The sequence below is a fragment of the Pundamilia nyererei genome, unplaced genomic scaffold, assembly GCF_000239375.1.
Source record: "Pundamilia nyererei isolate P.nyererei 1_Seehausen unplaced genomic scaffold, PunNye1.0 scaffold00121, whole genome shotgun sequence".
Lineage (NCBI taxonomy): Eukaryota > Metazoa > Chordata > Actinopteri > Cichliformes > Cichlidae > Pundamilia > Pundamilia nyererei.
In genome coordinates, this window is record NW_005187522.1 from 680972 (window position 1) to 688100 (window position 7129).

The window sequence follows — 7129 nt, forward strand, 5'->3', positions numbered from 1 at the left end:
TTGGCTACACGCAGCAAATGGCGTAGACAATCAAACCCACAAAACCTATGTGGTTATCAGAGTAAACGTAACACAATACGCACCCAGTCTGGTTTACAGACTGGCACTCGAGAAATCATTCACATCCACATTATAAAAAATATCAAAAATGATACACAATCAGTGATTTTTAATCCAGTAAAAATCTGTAAAATTTGTAAAAACACAAAAATGGTACAAGGTAATGTAGAGGTATCACAAACCGATTTAGGACTGCTATTTTACTGGAAACAAAAGCGTTTTTGGTCCTGTTACACCTTACTCTTGGTGTTCTGTATCTGCAGCCTGAAGGAAGCAGTTCAGATTCTCTGTGCAGGGGGAGAGTCTGGCTCTCAACAATAGCTCTGGCCTTTCGCGCTACCTGCTGCTCATATACAGCAGGCAGTGTGGTCTGTGGGAGACCTGTAACTTTACTGGCTACTTTCACTTTGTTCCTTTTCAAGCCAGGAAATAGCTGAAAATGGTAAAACTGATTCAATGAAAGAGTTATCATAATTCTGTTGACGTTGAAAACATGCAACTTCCTCAAAAATGTGAGGTGTTGCTAGCGCTTCTTGACCACTGCTTCCACATTAGTGTCAAATTTTCAGTTATTATCAATGACCATTCCAAGCTATTTATATTGTTCCACCTGTTCAGTAGCTTTACTCTTGATGTTGCTCTGCAGTCGAGGGTGAGGGGGCCTTCTGAGACTGATCACCACGTTGCTGGTTCCTGCAGTCATTGGTCTATATGTTACTTTGTTTAGAGTTGTGCAATCTTTATCTAGAAATGATTCAACTCTAGCTCTCTCTCCTATATTTTGCCTCTTTTTCCTGCAGCACCCTGAGGCTGGTTCTAAAAGGGAGTTTTTCCTTTCTGCTGTCGCCAAGTGCTTGCTCAAAGGGCTTTTTGGGCCTATATCTAATAATTTTGGATCTTTATCTGACAATTGAACCACCTTGAGGTGGCTGTTGTTTTGAATCAGTGGTAGTAGTGACAATAGCAAAGCAAAAAGTGGCCAGTAGGTGTCAATGTAGAGAAAGCCTCACTTTTCCCATAACCACTTTTAGGCTTCTTTTATGGTGGTTTGTGTCTAACGTTTGAAGGATGTATTGAATTATAGACAGTTAGAAAGCAGGTACATTCTCTTAGTGTATTCACTTGTTCACTGTTAATGTATTGCCAGTATTTTGAGTTACAGATTAAGCACTGCTGTAAGTTAATTTTGTGCTTGACTGATGTTTAATTGTTGTTTCCTGGAGTAGGAGAGACCGGGGATAGTTGTAACATTTTTGACATTTCTGTCTGTAAATTGAAGCTCTTTTAAGGTAGTGGATTCAAAATGTAATGCAAAGTATTTTCATGTCTCTGCTATTAAATAGTGCAGCTATTTTCTCTGCAGAACAATTACCCATTGCATGGTATGGTCTCAAACACGAAGAGTGAAATGTTACAATTAACCCCATAGTCTGGGTTAGTTGTAACATATCCTGGGGTAAAATGTAACACAATGAAATAAGGGTACTAAGAAAACATTAACATGTAATCTTTGTTTATTCAACACATGAATGCACTTAGAGCCATTTGTGTAGCTGTGTGTGTGTGTGACAGAATGCAGAAATCTAGCTTTTGAACATATTCCAACCCCCCAAAAAAGACAAATTATGGAATTTTCTGCAACTGAATATTTCATTCATTTTGGTTGGTCTTCCTTGAGTTTGGCCTCATTGGCTCAGTGGGCATTATAACCTACAACTCTTGCACCAATTTTGAACATAACAATGAAGCTGAAAAAATGTAGTTGTTCACCAGCATCGCAATTCCATTACTTTTTATCATGGCTTACCTTGGTGTGGTTTGCAAAGTGCTTCAGAAAGATGAGGAAATCTGTTTCTTGCACCCATCCTGATTTATTTCCACTACCAGTACTTCCTACTGGTCCATCTCTGACACAGTGGTCTGCATAATGTATGTGTGGGAACACAAACAGTGGAGGAATTGTGTTGCCAATGGCATTAACCACATATACAAATGCGACCAGTGAACCTCTCTCTGCTGATGTCGTTGCCCCAACTTGTTTAATATAAGTTAAAGTAATAGTGTGGTAAGTTGTAACATCTGCATTATTGTTACAACTAACCCAGACTGTTGCTGTTACAACTGACCCAGACTCCTATAGCCATGAACTAGCTAACATTACAGCCAACGGCTAAAACATTAGCACTAAAGACCTACACAGAATATATCCCCATAGACATACAAATAACATAATTTAAGTTTGATGAGTTTAACTGCAAAGCAGATAATGCTATTACAAATTGAAATAAAGTAGAAAAACTTACTTTTTGGTATACAAATTACTTTTTTCGTGTTAAATTGTCTGTGTTTGACAAAATGTGCTGATTTTTCACATGTGATAGCAGAACTGAATTGGGCATGCACAGGATGAGTCACATCATTTGAAACTTAGCCCTGATTGGAGAAATCGGAAGTGTTACAACTGACCCACGTTACAACTATCCCCGGTCTCCCCTAGGCCTAGTTGCTTTTTTGTTTTCTTTATTTTTTTATTTTAATGTGATTCTCTGTTCCTCTCTCATTATGACCTATTACTTTTCCATCAGTCATTTCAGGGTATATTTAACCACTTGTTCACTTCCATCTTATCTGATTACCTTCAATCTTTTACTTCAATTGAGAGATTATTTGAAGGACACTGATGAAGCTACATGGCAAAACGTCCAACAATTGTAGGAAGTAGGATAACGATTGGCTCACAGAATGTGGGCCAGTAAAATATTCGGTGAAAGTGACAATGACAGAATTGATGTTGCCAGTGTGGGAAAGCAGAAGTGATTTAAAGAATAGACTAGCAGCCTGAATTCCCATGAATGCAGCCAGATGAGTGAATACAGCGCTACCTTGTTGAACACAGGCATATTGTAAGCTTCATTACTCAAGCTTCCTAATCTAATCTCCTGTGTCCTGTTTCTTAAGGAGGTAACATCAGCATATACAGAAGGAGCTATATCTTTACTATTAACAGTTCCTTGGAGATTAATAGCACTTCATACTGACCCCTCACCTGCTCCTTCTTCAAGGTCAGCTTTACCCGATGCCCGTCTTTGGTCCAGTTAATAGTCTGCGTCAGCTCTTGAGGTGCACACGAGATATCTAGTACCCCTGTGCTCCTGATCCTAGGCTGCACTCGAGCAGTCCAGCCTACATGCTCAGCCTCCAGGCTGCTTCCATCTTCTTAACTTGAACTGCCTGTCTGCTCTGCTTCTCCTGGTAGACCTCCAGAGTGGTCTCGCCTGCCTTTTCCTCCTCTCAATACCCTGTCCTCCCTACCTGCAACCCACCCACATAGTGGCCTCTTATGTCTGTTGGCTATTTGCCATAGTTCTCCAGTTTCTCCTTGCTCTGGCTGCCAGTTCGATCACCTACTGTTGTGAGCTCATTTGTATCCCAGTCTCAGAAACATGTATCCATGTATCCACCTGCTTCTGTCTTCTGTTCTATCATTAGAGACTTGTCTTCCATTATGAATGTTAACTATGCTCATTCCAACACATTTTTTTTTTAAAAGAAATTGTGCTTTTTTAGTATACTGGGCTCATAGAGTGAGCCTTTCCCAAAGCGTTCTTTTACTCTTGTCATTCCAGTACAGGGTGATTAGATTTCTTTTTTTTCTTGTAAAGTCTTCTCGTTATGTTAGACTTGGATAATGATATGCCTACTGCCTGAAAAATGTTTTCCACTTGGCTGGATGCTCTGAAAAGATCCAGTAATCATCTACCAGCATCTTTTTCGGTGGACACATAGGCTACAGAAGAAAACACTGGTGTTTCTAAGCTCAGAAGTGCATTCTTTTGTCAGTAAAGCAAAGTGTTGATTTGGCTCCTCCTATGCTATCACTTTGATTTTGTTTTTGAATGAGAGGAAGAGAGGTGTAACAGTGAAGCTGCAAGGAGTCGAGATAATGAAGGTGGATGAGTTTGAATACCTGTGTCAACCATCCAAACCAGTGAACAGTGTATAAAAGAGGTGAAAAATAGAGTGCAGATAGGTGGAGTGCGTGGAAATGAGTGTCAGGGGAGATTTGTGACAGAAGAGTCACAAAGCAAGAGTGAAAGGAAAGGTTTACAAGACGGCTGTAAGACTTGCTCTGATGTATGGTATGGAGACAGTGGCTCTGACAAAAAGACAGGAGGCTGAGTTGGTGGTGGCACAGTTTTATTGAGAGTGACCAGGCGGGACAAGATCAGAAATGAGTACATCAGTGGGACAGTTCAGGTTGAGTGTTTTGGAGGTTAAACAGTTTGACATGTGCAGAGGAGGGATGATGGATACATTGGACAAGGGATGCTGAAGATGGAGCTGCCAGGCAGGAAGACCGCAAACAACATTCCTGGATATCGTGAAGGAGGACATGCAGAGAATTTGTGTGGCAGATAGGGCGAGATGAAGACAAAAATGATTATAATGAGATCTGTTGTGTAAAGATTATCAGCTAAATCTGAATGGCACTCACAAGTTAGGGTCAAGTTGTATGTATGAGAAAGTTGTCCGGCATCTTACAAACAAACTACGTAAAGCTTCCACCATGCTTGCATTTGTACTAAGGCTTTAATCGAAGCTTATATAAAAGGCTGCATAGAAACTTTTATAGGGTGATGCACAGGTGTGGAACAGCACGTAGCCTCCTAAAATATCAGGAAAATAAAAGCAGAGGCCCACTTCTTCAGTTAAGTGTGTTACATAACTTCCTCTCTAACTTCTGTAACCCCTGAATGCATTAAACAGCAAGATCTGAATATAATGCAGCACACTTTGACCATGATATAAAAACACCTGCTCTCATGCAACACGCTCTCAAAGAGAATCCTGGCATTTAACACCTTTACACTGACTTCACATATTCTGTTAGGCATGTTATTTAAGGAGCAGTGTCATTGCATTGGCAGAAATATAATTTTGTTAATTACATTTTATTGCACTAAACAGTGTATTCAAACACACTGAATAAGGCTTGAAAGTATATTGTAACCGCTCTGAACCTTTCAAAAACAATTATTTAGTCCACTGACAAAAGGAAAGAGTAGCAAAGCTACAATATTCCCACACATGCCCTCATTAACATGAAAGCTGCCCAGGAACCCACAGTGAGAGTGTTACAAAATTAGGATCTTCACAAATTGCTACATGTGGAATGAATTGGAGGCTCGGGAGAGCAAGGTGACAGCAGAAGGAACGCGTAAAGAGCTCTTACTGTAGCTCACCAACAAAATGAGATGGAGTGTAATTATCCTACAGCCATGTAATATGTCCTCTGAAACCGAGCTGAGTGACTCAAACTGTCTTTCTTGTAATTGGATGGATGTTCTGATTGTGATCGATAGCTGTTTGACTGTACCGATACAGATCCTTTGGGTATTAGAAGATACCGTTCCTATTATAAAACAATAATCCTATTTTTCACTATGTAAATTAAAAAACATAGATGCTCACTATTATTTGCATATTGTAACACACTCATTGGCTTTGTTGTATTGCCATTGCAATGCACTGCACTAGTTTTTCTCCTCTCTTCTGCTCTCTCTCTGTCTCTGTATGTGCGCTTGTGTTTCACGATGTGTGCCCCCTCCCACGCACGTGGAGTTGAGGAGAAACAGGTGAACTGAAGGATGTTACTTGACGTGACAAAAACTCAATATGTTGATGTTTAATAAAAGCTTCCCAACCATGGCTAACCCTAAAAACCCCCAAAAATATATGGCTACAGTTTGTGTGCTGTTACATTACAGTTAAGTCAGAAAAAACTGCCTGCTGCTGCAAAAAAAACTGCTGACCATCTGTCTTTACCCCTCTCCGTGATACATGTGCTTCCTATACAGCTCTAGTGGCACAAGACACACAAATATAGACGCTATCATGAAATACGTGCACCTCTAACTGCTACATCATTTAGAAAGTATGCATTAATTATTGTTGACAGTATTACACCGTGTGTCCTTATTTTACAAAATTCTTGTATAACAAAGAGTGATTTGTCACCTGTTGATTTTACACACTCATTTTCAGTCTTGCATGTATGATTGGTGTGCAGATCTTTTTAAGTAGGTGTTAGCATTTTGGTGTTTTGGCACACGGGCATCATGCATCATTCATTGCAAACTAGTAATTATTGTCAGATTACATAAAAAAAAAATACAAAGGAAATACAACCAATTAATACATTTGGCAATAAGCTGAGAAGTGCATTTGACTTAGCTCTTAGGAAAGGGCTGTTGTCATTGTAGGTAACTGAAACCATGGTGTTTCTCTGACTTTAAACAACATATTTTTGTTGTCCAAGCCCATCTATGCTGTTACAGTTAGCCACGGTCTATGCCATTATGAATATAGCACGTTATGCAATTAAACACAAACAAACAAAATTCCCCCTGATTGTTATCAGACCAGCAATTATACTGCATATAATTTAGAATGGAAAAAAAAACTAACAGTCTATGTATTTGTTGCATAAAAAATAATTTCCAATGCCCAGGTTGCTTATTAATTTTTTGTTATTATTATTATTATTAAAGCAGTGGCGTGCTAATGCTTCCAAATCCCCTGCCTAACATTGCTTGGATTATATGACAATGACTGTGTCTGTTATTATGAAAGTGGAACAACAAAGGGGAAAGGAACAAACACAATGAACAAAGTTAGATCAATATTAGCTTTCTCGAAAAAGTGCAAAGAAAAAAAGAGATTTGGACTGTTTTATTGCAACAATCCTTAATAACAATGAACACCGTAAGCAGAATGTTTACAGATAATATCTATTTACCTAAATTAAGAACAAAATTAGGGTTGAAAGACATGTTTTCTTATCTGTGCAAATGCTTTTATAGGCACAACTAATGAATCTGAGAGAGGGTGTGAGATCAAGCCAGAAGTGTTCATAAAGACTTCTCACAGGCACTAATCGGGGGGGGAAGAAACACTGAAAAATTCCATAACTAAATGTCAGACGGTGCTAATATGGGGAGCTTTTTATCCTTTATTAATCAGGTGTGTGTGTGTGTGTGTGTGTGTGTGTGTGTGTGTGTGTGTGTGT

At 39.2% G+C, this 7129-nt stretch overlaps 1 protein-coding gene across 2 annotated transcripts in view; it reads left to right on the forward strand.

Moving 5' to 3' along the window:
* Positions 1-7129, forward strand: part of pde1cb (phosphodiesterase 1C, calmodulin-dependent b) — a 117425-nt gene that overhangs the window by 6490 nt on the left and 103806 nt on the right. The window lies entirely within an intron of this gene.